Here is a 16,737-nt window from a genome sequence, read left to right as displayed (position 1 = left end):
CCACTCCAGTCCCCACTTCATTCCGATGCCCGGATCACCTTTCTACAGAAATCATCAGGATATGTCAACCCCCTCCTCAAATATCTCTAATGGTTGACTATCCATCTCTGTATCAAATAAAAACTCCTCACCATTGGTGTTAAAGCACTCCATCACCTTGCCCCCTCCTACCTCATCCCGCTTCTCTGTTACAACCCAACTTGAACACTTCACTCCTCTGGTGCTAACCTTCTCACTGTGCCTCCATCTTGCCAGCCTCACCAATGACCCCTGGCGCATGTCCTACCTCTGGCCTGGAGCACCATCCTTCCTCAAATCCACCAGAAAATTTCTCTACCCCCACTTCAAAGCCTTACTGAAGGCACATCTCCTTCCATGAGTCCTTCCCAGACTAAGCCCCACTCTTCCTCATCTACCACTCCCTTCTGTTGCCTTGACTTGCTCCCTTTACTCTTCCCCCTTCCCCCAGCCTCCCAGCACTTATATATATATTTCTGGAATTTTATTTATTTCTGTTGATGTCTGTTCATTTGTATGGATGTCTGTCTCCCCCATCCCCACCCTGCCCCTGCCCCCAGACTGTGAGCTCATTGTGGGCAGGGATTGTCACTCTATATTGTACTGTGCTTTCCCAAGCACTTAGTACAGGGCTCTGCACAAAGTAAGTCCTTAATAAATATGACTGACTGAATGAATGAATAAAAGTGAAGGCCCTGAGCCAGTAACGAGAGGCCGGTTGGGTTTCGAGCACCCTCTTAGGCTGGTCCCTGTCTGGCTCGACTGCTGAGAGTGAGGTCCCTGAGTCGGCAGGATGGCACCGGATTCCCCATTTCCCCTGGGGGGAGCCCGTACCTGAAGCCGCCGGGGCCTAGGCTTACCCTGGCACTTCCTTGGTGGTGTGGGACACACATATCAGGATGGGGAGGAAGCGATAGTTTCTTTTCTTGTCTCCATGTCAGTCAAAAGGTGTTTAATTTCTTTTCTAGAAGTATGAAAACATACAAAAGAAGGTTCAGTTTAAGGCTGGGAAGAAGAAAGAATTACCATGACCAACCCGACACAAAAGAAACGATGTCATCCTTTCCCTCCTCGTACTTCCCCCCTCCAACCTGACCCTCCTTGATTATTACATCAAATCTATCCCTGTCTAGATTAAAATAGGCAAAGCGAATCTCCTGAAACACACATCCATGCGGCTCATAAAAACACAGACTGGTCCCCCCCACAACCAGATCAGTGCTGGATCCCAGGAATAAATATCCCTTTGGAGCCCAGAAGGATTGTTCCTTGTCATCACTTCCTCATGGCCTTTCTTCCCAAGACCCGCTTGGTGATTTTCTGTGGAAAGAAGGAAAAGAAGAGAGATTAATCCTGCTTTGCTGAGTCTAAGCCCACGGACCCATGTCAACTCTTTGTGCCCTTGAAAAAAAAAATTAAAGAAGGAAAAAATAGAGGTGCTATCTATTGTTAAGGGCTTACTATGTGCCAGGCACCGTACTAGACGCTGGGGTAGATACAAGTTAATCGGGTTGGATACAGTCCATTTCCTATGAGGGGCTCACAGTCTTCATCCCAGTTTGACAGATGAAGGAACTGAGGCACAGAGAAATTAAGAGACTCATCTGAGGTCACCCAGCAGACAAGCTGCAGAGCTGGGATGGGAACCCGAGTACTTCTGACTCCCAGGCCTGGGCTCCATCCCCTAGGCCCTGTTGCTTCCCTTTCCCACTGCTACATGGGACGACTCCTCCCCAAATCCCTTCTCTGCTGTGTCTACTGCAGCTGCCAGGGGCCAGGGAAGAGTTTTTTTCCTTTCTTAGGGAGTCAGGAGACTCACTGCTGAGCCCAGGAGAGGGGACTTCTGAAGCAGGGTTCTTGAGGCAGACATGAGCTAATAGTGCAAAAGGAAGAGGATCATCAACAAAAAATCTGTTCCCGAAACATCATGGGGAGTCTCTGGTGTTCAAAACTCCCCTCGGTATCTCCATCGACTTCCAAGCCTTATTGAAGGCCCATCTCCTCCAAAAGCCCTTTCCAGACTCAGCCCTCTTTTCCTCTTCTCCTGCTCCCTTCTGCCTCACTCTGACTTGCTTGCTCCCTTTATTCTTCCTCTCTCCCAGTCCCACAGCACTTATGGGCACATCTGTAATTTTCCTTATATTAATGTCTGTCTCCCCCATTCTAGACTGTAAACTCATTGTGGGCAGGAAATGTGTTCTCCCTTTTTTATGGTATTTGTTAAGCACTTAATTACATGCCAGGGACTGTGCTAAACACTGGGATAGAAAACAAGATAATGAAATTGGACATAGTCCATGTCCCACATGGGACTCTCAGTCTTCACCCCCACTTCACAGATGAGGTAACTGAGGCACAGGGAAGTTAAATGATTTGCCCAAGGTCATACAGCAGACAAGTAAGGGACTGTGGCCCACCTGATTATTCAGTCTCTTCCCAGGTGCTCAGGACAGTGCTTGGCTCATAATAAGCATTTCAGTAGCACAATGATCTATTATGATTCAATGTAGGAAAGGTCACCACATTGTCACAGAGGAGACACAAAGGATTCAACAAGAGGAGGAGCAGAAGTGAGGAGGGAGAGATGGCCAGTGAAAAAGTGAGCAGTACGAGTAGACTATCATATTCCACCAATCTATATACCAGTATAGACCTACGTGCAAGAGTTAGGGTAACATACTGAAATGTTAATAGAGCTATTGGGAGTTTATCAAAAAAGGCTTCCTGGAGGACGAGGAGGAGGAGGGGTTTCAGGATGCTTTAAGGATGGGAGAAGATGTGCTAATGATAATAATAACAATCATAGTGGTATGTGTTAAGGGCTTACTGTGTGTCAAGCAATGTAATAATAACAATTATGGCATTTAAGTGCTTACTATGTGCCAGGCACTGTACTAAGCGCTGCTGAGGTAGATATAAGTCCCACATGAGGGACACAAGATAGGTCCCCATTTTACAGCTGAAGAAACTGAGACCCAGAGTAGTGATTTGCCCATGGTCACATAGCAGGAACGTGGAGGAGCAGGGGTTAAAAATAACTGTGGTATTAGTTAAGCACTCCCCTCTAGGCTGTGAGCTCGCTGTAGGCAGGGAATGTGTCTATTGTTCTATTGTCCTCTCCCAAGCACTTAGTACAGTGCTCTGCACACAGTAAGCACGATTGAATAAGTAACACGGTTGAATAAGTGAATTTGAACGCGCATCTTCTGAATCCCAGGCCATGGCACTTTCCACTAGGCAACTCTGCTTCCCGATCTCCTTTAGATAGGAGGTCACAATAGAAGACAGTGGGGAGTGGTTTGGACTATTGGAAAGAGTACACGCCTAGGAGCCAGAGGACCTGGGTTCTAACCCCAGATCTGCCACTTGCCTACTGTGTGACCTCAGGCAATTCACTTAACTTCTCTGGTCCTCATTTTCCCCATCGGCAAAATGGGGATTAAATCCCTGTTTTCCTTCCCCCTTAGACTGTGTGTTGTGGGACAGGGACTGGGTCCAAACTGATTATCTTGAATCGATCCCAGGGCTTACTACAGTACTGGGCACATAGTAAATACTTAACAAATAGAGCAGTTATTATCACTGGGGCAGAACATTGGTGAGGACTTGTAAACTCCTCGTGGGCAGAGAATGTGATTCCCAAATGTTTAGTATAGTATTCTGCACACAGTAATCCCCATTTCACAGAAGAGGTAACTGAAGCACAGAAGAGTGAAGTGATCTGTTTAAAAAAAAAACAAAACAACACAACAAAAAAACAGGTGGCAAGAGAAATGAGAACAGCACCTACGCTGATCAATTCCCTACAGAATGGCCAAATCGGACTTCCCGGATAATAATAATTGTTAGAGCTGAGAGACATGATCCCTGCCCTCAGTGAGCTTACAGTTTTCCTCCTCCCCTGCTCTCTTCTCCCTTTCCCCCTTCACAGCCTCTCTCCCCCCTCCCATTTTCCCCCATCCTTTTCCCTTCTCCCCTCCCTGCTTTCCTATTCCCTCCCTCTCCCCCTCTTCTGTCAGCAAGGAAAAAGCTAAGGAGCAGACAGTTGGAGATTCATTCATTCAGTAGTATTTATTGAGCGCTTACTATGTGCAGAGCATTGTACTAAGCGCTTGGAATGTACAATTCGGCAACAGATAGAGATAATCACTGCCCATTGACAGGCTTACAGTCTCGGGGGAGACAGGCAGACAAAAACAATAGCAATAAATAGAATCAAGGACATGTACATCTCTTAAACAAAATAAATAGGGTAATAAAAATATATACAAATGAGCGGATGAGCACAGTGCTGAGGGGAAGGGAGAGGGGGAGGAGCAGAGGGAAAGGGGGGGAAAAGGGGCTTAGCTGAGGGGAGGTGGGGGGGCAGAGAGGCAGCAGAGGGAGCAGAGGGAAAAGGGGAAGCTCAGACTGGGAAGGCCTCTTGGAGGAGGTGAGCTCTCAGTAGGGCTTTGAAGAGGGGAAGAGAATTAGTTTGGCGGAGGTGAGGAGGGAGGGCATTCCAGGACAGTGGGAGGACGTGGCCCAGGGGTCGACGGCGGGATAGGCGAGAACGGGGGACGGTGAGGAGGTGGGCGGCGGAGGAGCGAAGCCTACGGGGTGGGCAGAAGAAAGAGAGAAGGGAGGAGAGGTAGGAGGGGACAAGGTGATGGAGAGCCTTGAAGCCTAGAGTGAGAAGTTTTTGTTTCGTGTGGAAGTTGATAGGCAACCACTGGAGGGTCTTAAGAAGGGGAGTGACATGCCCAGAGCGTTTCTACAGGAAGATGAGCCGGGCAGCGGAATGAAGAATAGAGTGAATCGGGGAGAGATGGGAGGAAGGGAGATCAGAGAAAAGCCTGACCCAATAATCCAGCCGGGATATTATGAGAGCCTGTACCAGTAAGATAGCCGTTTGGGTGTAGAGGAAAGGGCGGATCTTGGCGATATTAGGAAAGGTGAGACTGGCAGGTCTTGGTGACGGATTGGATGTGTGGGCTGAATGAGAGAGCTGAGTCAAAGATAACACCAAGGTTGCGGGCTTGAGAGACGGGAAGGATGGTCGTACCATTCACAGTGATAGGGAAGTCAGGAAGAGGACGGGGCTTGGGAGGGAAGATAAGGAGCTCAGTTTTGGACATGCTGAGTTTTAGGGGCGGGCAGACATCCAGGTAGAGACATCCTGGAGGCAGGAGGAGATACGAGCCTGAGGGAGGGGGAGAGGACAGGGGCAGAGATGTAGATTTGTGTGTCATCTGCATAGAGATGATAGTTGAAGCCGTGAGAGCGAATGAGTTCACCGAGGGAGTGAGTGTAGATGGAGAACAGAAGAGGGCCAAGAACTGACCCTTGAGGAACTCCTACAGTTAGAGGATGGGAGGGGGAGGAGGAGCCTGCGAAGGAGTCCAAGAATGAACGGCCAGAAAGATAAGAGGAGTACCAGCAGAGGACGGAGTCTGTGAAGCCAAGGTGAGATAAGGTGTGGAGGAGAAGGGGATGGTCTACAGTGTCAAAGGCAGCTGAGCGGTCAAGGAGGATTAGGATAGAGATGACACCTTAAGGCCAGAGAATGCATAAGTCAATCAACCAGTGGTATTTATTCAGTGCACATTGTACTAAGTGCTTGGGGGAGTACAGACAAGAGAGTTACTACCATGCTCCATACCTAGTAAATGCTTAACAAACCCACGGAGACAAGTGAGCGGAAATGCTGGTGGTTTTTGGGGGCTCATTCTAAGCAAAGTCCACTGTGACTCTTGTTCTGCAGTTTCAGCATAAACAGGCTGGGAGTGCCACTGCTTCCTTCAAACGGCTGGACCCTTATGATGTGCGTGTGACATTACCCACTGGGGAAAATAAACGGCTGCACATGACTTCCGGAATAAAGTTGGTTTTCTTTCAGAAAGCTGAAAGATGACCTGGAAGCTAAAGCAAAAGAATGTTTTCAAGGTCTAGGAGCCTTAATTCGAGGGCGGGGTGGGGGAGGCGGTGCATGTGTGCTCATGACAAGTCAAGTGAGCTGAAAAGGAGACAGAAAAGCTGGGAAAGCAGAATGAAAGTTTTCTGGTCACAGACATGGAGACTGAGCAGAAGGCAGGGCAGGGAGCCCCCTCAACTTTTTTTTTTAATGGTATTTGTTAAGCACTTACTACGTGCCGGTCACTGTAATAATAATAATAATGATGTTGGTATTTGTTAAGCACTTACTATGTGCAGAGCACTGTTCTAAGCGCTGGGGTAGATACAGAGCAATCAGGTTGTCTCACGTGAGGCTCACAGTTAATCCCCATTTTACAGATGAGGTAACTGAGGCACAGAGAAGTTAAGTGACTTGCCCACAGTCACACAGCTGACAAGTGGCAGAGTCAGGATTCGAAGCCATGACCTCTGACTCCCAGGCCCGGGATCTTTCCACTGAGCCACACTGCTTCTCCACTAAGCACTGGGGTAGATAAAAGCTAAGCGGGTTAGATATAGGCCCTGTCCCACATGGAGCTCACAGTCTTAATCCCCATTTCACAGAAGAGGTAACTGAGGCACAGAAGAGTGAAGTGACTTGCCTAAGGCCATAAAGCAGACAAGTGGCAGAGCTGGGATTAGAACCCTGGTCCTCTGACTTCCATGGCTGGGCTCTTTCCAATAAGCCATACTGCTTCTCTGCATCTTTTGTCTACCTCATAGCTCAGCAGAGTGCTTAGCACATAGTAGGTGCTTAAATGTTATAAAAAGTTAGTACAGTGCTCTGCACAGAGTAAGGGCTCAATAAAGAGCACTGATCCATTGATTGAGTAATCTGGCATTCTGGCTGGGATCCATTTGCACTAGTGAACGCATTGCTTGAAGGCAATTCATATATAAACAGCATGGCCTAGCACAAAGAGCCAAGTCCTAACAAATACAATTAAAACAGTTAAAATTTAAAAAATTTTAAAAAAAACAAACAAGTGTCAAGAGAAAGGAAAACAACACCTACTCTGATCAATTGCCCACAGAATGACCCAATTTGACTTCCCGGATAGTAATAACAACAACTGTGGTTTTTGTTAAGCGCTTAGTATGTGCAAGGCACTGTACTAACCGCTGGAGTAAATACAAGATAATCAGGTTGGACACAGTCCCTGTCCCACAGTGAGCTCACAGTCTTAATCACCATTTTAATAATAATAATAATAATAATAATGATGTTGGTATTTGTTAAGTGCTTTCGATATGCAGAGCACAGTTCTAAGCGCTATGGTAGATACAGGATAATCAGGTTGTCTCATGTGAGGCTCACAGTCTTAATCCCCATTTTACAGATGAGGTAGCTGAGGCACAGAGAAATTAAGTGACTTGCCCACAGTCACATGGCTGACAAGTGGCAGAGCAGGGATTCGAACCCATGACCTCTGACTCCCAAGCCCGTGCTCTTTCCACTGAGTCATGCTGAGGAAACTGAGACACAGAGATTGATGGAGAAGGGAGAGTCAGAGGTGTTGGATGGTCCATGCTGGGTCACTGGGGGGAGAGTCAGGATGGGGAGGGAAGAGACAAGGGGGTCAGATGGTCACACAGCAGACAAGTGGTGGAGCCAGGGTGAGCATGGGTTCAAATCCCAGCTCGGCCACTTGTCAGCTGTGTGACTTTGGGCAAGTCACTTAACTTCTCGGTGCCTCAGTGACCTCATCTGTAAAATGGGGATTAAGACCGTGAGCCCCACGTGGGACAACCTGATTCCCCTGTGTCTACCCCAGTGCTTAGAACAGTGCTCGGCACAAAGTAAGCGTTTAACAAATGCCAACATTATTAGAGCAGAGGGAGGGAGTAGGGGTGATGGGGAGGGGAGGAGTAGCAGAGGAAAGAGTGGGGGTTCAGTCTGGGAAGGCCTCCTGGAGGAAGTGAGCTCTCAGTAGGGCTTTAAAGAGGGGGAAGAGAGATAATAATAATAATAATGGTAGTATTTGTTAAGCGCTTACTATGTGCAGAGCACTGTTCTAAACACTGGGGGGATACAAGGCAATCAGGTTATCCCACGTGGGGCTTGCAGTTTTAATCCCCATTTTTCAGATGAGGTAACAGGCACAGAGAAGTTAAGTGACTTGCCCAAAGTCACACAGCTGACAAATGGCGGAGGCGCCATTCGAACCCATGACCTCAGACTCCCACGTTTGGGCTCTTTCCACTGAGCCACGCTGCTTCTGCAGTTTGGCAGATGTGAGGAGGAAGGGTAATCCAGGCCACAGGATAAGACGGGGGCCAGGGGTCCACGGCGGGACAGGCGAGAACGAGGCACAGTGAGGAGGTTAGTGGCAGAGGAGCGGAGTGTGTGGGGTGGGCTGTAGACGGAGAGAAGGGAGATGAGGTAGGAGGGGGCAAGGTGATGGAGAGCTTTGAAGCCAATAGTGAGGAATTTTTGCTTAAGCAAAGGTTGATAGGCAAACGACTAGAGATTTTTGAGGAGGGGAGTGACATGCCCAGAGCATTTCTGAAGCAAGATAATCTGGGCAGCAGAGTGAAGTATAGACTCAAGTGCAGAGGAACTGGAGGATGGGAGTTCAGAAAGGAGGCCGATGCAGTAATCCAGTTGGAATATGATGAAAGATTGTACCAGCAAGGAAGCGGTTTGCATGGAGAGGAAAGGGCGGATCTTGGTGATATTGTGCAGGTGAGACCTGCAGGTTTTGGTAATGGATTGGATGTGTGAGGGGGAGACTAATTGTCCGCCGGATGTGAGGTGGTAGGGTGTTCCAGGCCAGATACAGGATGTGGGCAAGAGGTTGGTGGTGAGATAGACAAAAGTCAAGGTAGAGTGAGAAGGTAAGCATTAGAGGAGCAAAGTGTGAGGGCTGGTTTGGAGTACGAGAGCAGTGAGGTGAGGTAAGAGGAGGCAAGGGTATTGAGGGCTTTCAAGCCAATGTTAGCTTGGCCCCGGGAGAGTCAGCCTCAGTTGGCTTTCCCTAGCAGGCCGAGGGCCAACAGACGATCCTCCCCGCTACCCCATCTCTGGCACGTGGCTCCTCCTTCCCATCTCCCTCCTCCTCCTCCCTGGATCACCCCTCCCATCCCCACAGAACAGCTCAGCTTGAGGAACAGTGATTCTACAGAGTTCTAAAACCCACCCCAGATTTTTTAATAATTCCCACACCCCCAGACCTCTTGGAAACAGGGCAAGCAGTAGGTGGGTGCAATCCTTTCTAAGAGAAACTGACAGATGACTGTTGATAGATTACCCTCTAACCAGCTAATGAATTGTGCCAGCTAATTTCCCACTGAACTGCACTTAGCAGGCTGCCAGGTAATTCGATTCTGTTGCTTTGGATACTCCTGCTGAAAGCAAGGGTGGGGAAACTTCAGACTTCTAAAGTTATGCAGGCCCCGACTCTGCAGAGAACAAGTCATGACAATCAGTAAAAGCCCTTGGGCATCAGGTTCACAGGGCAGGCTATCGGGTGATGATGCATAGACTTTTCATGAATTAGTCCAGGCTATTTGTGATGAGCTCCACCTCGGGACTCCAACATCTCACCCTTTCCTCAGGCTTTAACTAACTGATCCATCAATTGATGGAATTCATTGAGCTCTTACTGTGTGCAGAGCACTGGACTAAGCGGTTGGGAGAGGACAATAGAACAGAGTTTAAAGACCTGTTCCCTGCCCACAACAAGCTTACAGTCCAGAGGGACAATCTAGAGTCAATAAATGATATTTATTGAATGCTTACTGGGTGCAGGACAGGAAAGGACAACACAACAGAGTTAGTAGTCATGCTCTCTGCCCACAAAGAGCTTATCCAGCTGTGTGTAGGGGAAAACAGGATGATTTGGAAGTTCTCTTCGCTGAGAAGTAAGGCTCTCAGCAGCATGGCTCAGTGGAAAGAGTCCGGGCTTGGGAGTCAGAGGTCACGGGTTCGAAGCCCGGCTCTGCCACTTGTCGGCTGTGTGACTGTGGGCAAGTCACTTCACTTCTCTGTGCCTCAGTTCCCTCATCTGTAAAATGGGGATTGAAGACTGTGAGCCTCATGTGGGACAACCTGATTACCCTGTATATCCCAGCGCTTAGAACAGTGCTCTGCACATAGTAAGCGCTTAACAAATACCAACATCATTACATTATAATTACTCATATCCTGAATGCTCCTTATTTTAAAATGGTATTGGTTAAACTCTTTCCTATGTGACAGGCACTGTTTTAAGTGCAGGGGCAGATACAAGCTGATCAGGTTGGACATAGTCTATGTCAAACATGAAGCTCACAGCCATTTTAAACTCACTGAGGGCAGGGAATATGCATCTGGATTAACTCATATCTACCACAGCATTTAGTACTGTGGTTGTAATGGTATTTGTTTAGCGCTTACTATGTGCCTGGCACAGTTCTAAGGGCTAAGGTAGATACAAACTAATCAGGCTGTACACAGTCCTTGCCCCACATGGGGCTCATAGTCTTTATGCTCATTTTACAGATGACGTTACTGAGGTACAGAGAAGTGAAGTGACTACCCAAGGTCACAGAGCACACAAATGGCATAGATGGAAGTAGAACCCAAGTCCTTCTGACTCCCAGGCCCGGGCTCTATCCACTAAGCAACACTGATTAACCCTTAAAATAGACCATAATAATAATGATAATGACTGATGATGATAAAGCTTCGGCTATCACATCAATATAAGTGACTCCAAAATTCATCTCTCCAACTATCTGCCATGTGAGAGAGAGAACTAAGATTTTTCTTTCCAGAGTCAGGAGTGAGGTAGAACATATACATTTTATTCCATACAGATGCATTTGGGCTTACAGAGCCCAGGCGGCCAAGGGGACAGAGAGGGGAGGAGGAGAGGAGGAGGCCAGAGCATGCCATTTCTGTTGATAGGATGGGGGGAAACCACTTTGCATCTTCCCACTCTAGGATTTGCAGCTAGTCCTCTGCCCCCTTCATTCTGCTAGTCCAGGAGGGATGGAGGACATAGGGTAGTCACACATGCTTACAGCTAGAAACACACACCCTTGACTCTTCCTGCCCCTAAACCCCACTCCCCCAGGGGCACCCCCCTCGGGCAGGAAAAGGAGTCTGTACTCTTGAAGCCAGAGCTGGGCAGATAACTCCCAGTGGTCCAGGCCAGGAGGAAGTCAAACTTGTCTTTAGAATTAAGGGGGCCGGGGTGACTTCACACCCACTTTTGAGGTCCATCCTCAGAGCACCTGTCCAGAACTCCAGACCCCTGTTTCCATAACCCTCTCCCCGTCCAAAGAAGGACAGCCCCTCTCACCCTGCTCTGGTCCCGGCCCTTGCTCTCATGCATGAGACAAACACCTGCACACATCTCCATCCCTTCCTGGAGTTGCAAGGGACTGATTTGCCACCCATAATGCAGTGTTTGACCCTAGAACCACTAAGGAAATGGCATGGTCTGGAAGGAGGGGATACACAGTTGCAGGCTGGGGGGATGGCCGGGAGCAGCAGCCTGGTGCCAACCTATTCCCTCACGCTGGGGCTGGCACAATCTGAGTGTCCATGGCATCCAGTGAATAGTGAATCAGTCCTCCACTGTCCACAGGGCCAGGTGGTCTGGCTCGGGACCGTGCTGCGGCTTCCTGAGGATGGATGTGATTGGCTGATGAGGTGTGTTCTAGCCCACCCTGGGGGAAGAGTGCCAACCCATTACTGTTGGGGTGGGCGGGGGGAGGAGGTGCAAAAGGGTTGACTGGGTCTCCAGTGGGGAGCCCAGTCCTCCACCCAGGGAGTAGGAAGTTACATATTGAGAGGACCCTGCTTAGGGGTCATTACTGGGCCAGGTTGGGGTCAATCACTGCTCTAGTTTGTGGACTATAAGGATGCAGTGGATTGTGTTGAGATGTAAAAGAAATAAGGATCTCTTCACTCTCTCTACAGTATAGTCTAGTCCTCTAGACTTAAGTGCTCAAATGTCACTGATTCTTTGATTCCTCCCACTTGCCCAAAACAGAGCCCTAAGAGCCCCAAGGTAGGGCATGACACTAACCGTCCACATCAACATGTCCGTTGGGAGGTGGGGTTGGAGCAAGGGGCTGGGGCTCCCAGGATGCATCTGGGGCTCAGGCTCCTTCCTTGGACCCTAAGGATACACTCAGTCACGTCTCAGGGCAATCTCGCTCTGCCCCCCTGCTTGGGCCAGGAGGTGCTGCCACCTGTGCCCAGCCCCATCTGCATCCCCACCCCGGAGGTGGACTGTCCCCTGCACAGTCACACCTGGGGGGGGGAGGAGAAAAAGAGAGTGAGAGAGGGAGAGAGCACACACACACACACAAGGGAGTCAAAAAGAGATAGGCAGAGACAGGACAGAGCAGCTGCCACTCACCCACCCTGCACAAGAGGCCCTGGTTGACTATCACTGCATGGCAAGACACCCCAGGCAGTCGGGGTTTCTCCCCCAGAGTCTTATACCCTGCCGACCTTCTCCCCAACACACTCCCCCAAGTCCCCAGGATCTTACCTCTGAGCAGGATTGTCTGGGAGACTTCTCCAGGGGGCAGAAAAAAGATGGGCTTCTGCCTTTTCTCCTGCAGCCGAGGCCCTGAATATTTACCAAGTGCCAGGCTGGTCCTTCACCCCAGCCCCTCCTCCCCTCTCCCACAGTAGAGCCTGATTGAGGCATCTGACCCCATGTTTGGTCTGACTTGAGTCAGACCCCACCTCATTAAGCACTCTCTTGGGCAAGTTGGGTGTAGGAGACACAGCCCCTGCTCACTGGGAGCTTACAATCTAAGACAGTCAGTCAATCATATTTGAGCTCTTACTATGTGCAGAGAATGGTACTAAGCCTTTGGGAGAATACAATAGAACAATACAACCACTGCAAGCCCTGCCCCAATAAGCTTATCATCTAGAGGGGGGAGCATCAGCTTTGGAACAACATGGTACAAGTGCTTCAAAAAGTTCAACACTGCATAGCCCACATGGCCCCTGCTCTCATGAAGCTTGTTGGTTGGTATTTGTTAAGCACTTACTATGTGCAGAGCACTGTTCTAAGCACTGGGTGAGATACAGAGTAATCAGGTTGTCCCACATGAGGCTCACAGTTAATCCCCATTTTACAGATGAGGTAACTGAGGCCCAGAGAAGTGAAGTGACTTGCCCACAGTCACACAGCTGACAAGTGGCAGAGCCGGGATTCAAACCCATGACCTCTGACTCCCAAGCCCGGGCTCTTTCCACTGAGCCACGCTGCAGCTTCCATTATACAGGACAGACATTGAGTTGCACACAGGTGGAATGGCATATACCAAGTCGGTACATGAAGTTGTGCACACTGAACCCAAGGTAAGCTTGAATCGGCAGTACGAGAAGGAAAAAAACAGAGTAAATCAATACATTGAGTGAAGGGTGGCAGTATTGCATTAACACAGCAGTAGTGTTTCTCAAATGCTATTTGAGAGAGCACGGTACTAAGAGCAGGATGGGGGTGAGACACCTCGATTGCTAAAGACACCCATTTCAATCAGTCAATTGTATTTATTCAGCCCTTACTATCAGACAAATTTCCTCCCTTCTATGAGCTTACAGTCTAGAAGGGGAGACAGACATTTAACGTAAATAAATTTCAACCATTAAAGTCAGAGCCAAGACGAGTCAGGGGAGAAATCATCTGAAAATATTCTGCAGACTAGGTTCCAACTCAAGGAGAGATTTGCACTTTGTAACTCACTTTCCCAGGTGCTCAGTAGGGTGCTCTGCATCTACTAAGTACTGAATGACTACTGCTGGTGCCTCAGCTTCTGCTGCTACAACAGCGGCACTTGTGTTGGCGATGCTCTGGCTCGGTCTGGCATATTTATTGATCGCAGAGCACTGTATTATGTTCTTGGTAGAGCCTAATAGACAGACACATTTCTTGCTTACAACCAGCTTACAGTCTACTCCACAAAGGTGCAGCTACTGAACCCCAACTCATTGCTGGGCTTTTGGGGGATTGTAATGGAGTCCCATGGAGGAGAAGGGGTAGTGTGTATCTTGGGGTACAGGTATTGGGAAGCCCCAGAGGTCTCCAGCCAGCAAGCTGAGCTCGGCACAATCCTGCCCACGAGAGGCGCATGATGGTGGCTCAGTGGAAAGAGCCTGGGCTTGGGAGTCAGAGATGGGTTCGAATCCCAGCTCTGCCACTTGTCAGCTGTGTGACTGTGGGAAAGTCACTTAACTTATCTGTGCCTCAGTTACCTCATCTGTAAAATGGGGATTAAGACTGAGCCCCAAGTGGGACAACCTAATTACCCTGTATTTACTCCAGCGCTTAGAACAGTGCTCTGCACATAGTAAGCGCTTAACAAATACCAACATTATTATTACCCCCACCCCACCCCTTCCCCTGGGGGCTCACAGTCTGACGCTCTGATACAGATGCTTCCGGGACCAACCCACAGCGCTGAATCCACTGAGGATGGTGGAGATTTTCAGTGGATGGGGGCTGGGTCCGCACCCATTTGTGGATGATCGGGGGTTGGGAGGGCGGCGGCACTAGCCTTGCAGAAGCAACCCCTCACCTCCTCCCACATGCCTGGTGCAGGGTCCCATGTTGAGTTTGTTTAAGGTCACTGGACTTGATGACTAAGGTTGAGTGAGAAATACTAGCTAACTGGGGGCTGGCAAGAGCACAGAAGGAGGGCACCATGACACACAAAAACACACACAGACCATGAGCGTGCACCCCCATGCACCCCACAGCTTTTGCCCCATCCCTCTCTCCCCTGACCAAGACCTTCATCTCTGGATCCAGAGCATGTTATCTCCTCTGAAGACAGACCTCATAGCATCACAACCCCTTAACTTCCTCCACTCCAGAGACACTTGCTTGTCCCAACCAAGTGGACACTTTTCTTTCTGAGTCCCAGACTCATCACCAAGTCAAGAAAAACCAAAGCCTGTGTAGCCCGTAGCATGCCCTGTCCCTCTAGGACAGGAGTATTGGAACCAAATCAGAGGCTGCGCCACAAACACTGTCAAAATACACATCAGTGTCCAACTTTCTACCTACCCCAGCACTTCCAACAGAGCTTAACACATAGTAAGCATTTAAACAATACCATCATTATACTCGAAAAGAGAATGGAACTAAAAAAGCAGTGAGGATACAAACCCAAGGTGGTGACATAAGAAAGAAAAAGAAACAGACAGTGCTGGAGAGATCAGAAAAGGGAGGAATATGACCAAAGTGCCCATTCACCTCCGGAGAAGTACGAGTGGCACAGAGAACCCCCTCTCCAATTTGGCTGTGCCTTTATTTGCAACATTAGGAGAACTAGCCAGTCACAAAAGAACTCGGACAAGTGTGTTTTCTTCAATGACCAAGAGGCTCTTCAGGCAAGAAGCAATCTCCGGTCTCCCGCAATTTGAAGATCTGGTATACATCCCATCTGAAATGGGGAAATGTCCTGAGACAAGAACAGAGTCGTTTAGACCAAGAGCTGCTATCCTCAGAATACTGTTCCAAAACAATCACCACCACCATGGACAACTCATTGCTATCAAACACATTCCTCATACCACCCTCAGCCCTCTCCATAGCCCACATATCAATAATGCAGTTGATACTGACTATCCAACCCTGGCCGTTTCCCCCTGTTCCCCCATCACAGGCGGACGGGCACACACCCACACAACTCCAGCTTTTTATACCACTTCCTGGATAAATTGGTACTCAGTTGACCAAACACTAGATTACCAACCCAAATCATTGACATGAATACACACACACACCCCCAAACACAATCATATTTTTATGGAGTACATACTTTGTGCTGATCACTGGATGAGAGAGGCAGCATGGCAAAGTGGTTGGACCACTGGCCTGGGAGCCAGAGGTCATGCCACTTGTCTGTTGCAAGGCCTTGGGCAAGTCACTTGACTGGGCCTCATTTCATTCATCTGTAAAATGGGGATTGGGAATGTGAGCCCCATGAGGGAAAGAAACTGGGTCCAACCCCATTTACTTGTATCCATTCCAGTGCTTAGTATAGTGCCTGGCACATAATAAGCACTTACCACAATTAATACTCCTAAGCACTTGCGGGAATATACTGTAACACCCAACTGCAGCCCCCTCCCCCACCTTTAAGGTGTCACCATCACCGTTTCAGTCAATTACCCTAGACTTTGGTCTCCCCTCCCCACCACTCATCTTCAAATCCTTGAGCCCAGCCCATTCCTCCAACCCCCTCAAACACCATAATCAATAAAGTCTCCAAGTAACCCCACTTTAATCACCCAAGCCATTTCTTTCTGAGTCATCCATATAAAGCCAACACCCCCCCCACCCCCCAAGCCACCCCATCACCACTCTAGTCAACCATTAACCCAGCCTTAAATTGCCCCCTAAAAGCATCAACCCAAATCCTTCTTGAACCACCAGAAACCAACCCATCTTCCCCACACCCATCAGCACTGACAATTCAATAGGCATCAACTATCAGAACTAAAGATAAGATAAACAAGGGGGCATCACAGGCCCTGTTTACCACACCTCCAGAGAAGCATACTCCATCTCCTCCTCACAGCTCATAGGAAGTAGTGCCCACGGACCCTACATAGGGTAGGGAGAAGTTCAGAAGCCTCTGGGGCTTTAAATGGGCAGTGCTTCTTGCCTCATTGAACGGCACCTAATGGACAGACTGCATATCTGAGGGTGGGACTATAGAATTAGGGGGGAAAAAAAGGCAGAAGGTTATTAAGGAGAAGGATTTGCAGCTGCCCATTGTTAAAAGGATCTGGAAAAACATCCTTAATTATAGACCCCT

General features: G+C 48.8%; 1 long non-coding RNA gene across 1 annotated transcript; it reads right to left on the bottom strand.

Annotated features, from left to right (window-relative positions):
- Positions 1 to 885: 885 nt before the first annotated feature.
- On the bottom strand, positions 886 to 15,829 carry LOC114808917. Its single transcript, XR_003756678.1, has 3 exons — positions 15,736 to 15,829; positions 15,168 to 15,375; positions 886 to 1,338 (listed from the first exon to the last, which is right to left on the bottom strand). It is a non-coding gene; the product is annotated as an uncharacterized LOC114808917 (long non-coding RNA).
- Between the last annotated feature and the right edge of the window lie 908 nt (positions 15,830 to 16,737).

Source organism: Ornithorhynchus anatinus, unplaced genomic scaffold (assembly GCF_004115215.2).
Source record: "Ornithorhynchus anatinus isolate Pmale09 unplaced genomic scaffold, mOrnAna1.pri.v4 scaffold_51_arrow_ctg1, whole genome shotgun sequence".
In the NCBI taxonomy this organism is placed as follows: domain Eukaryota; kingdom Metazoa; phylum Chordata; class Mammalia; order Monotremata; family Ornithorhynchidae; genus Ornithorhynchus; species Ornithorhynchus anatinus.
Note: the sequence above shows the minus strand (reverse complement) of the source record. Positions and strands in the feature narration are given on the sequence as shown.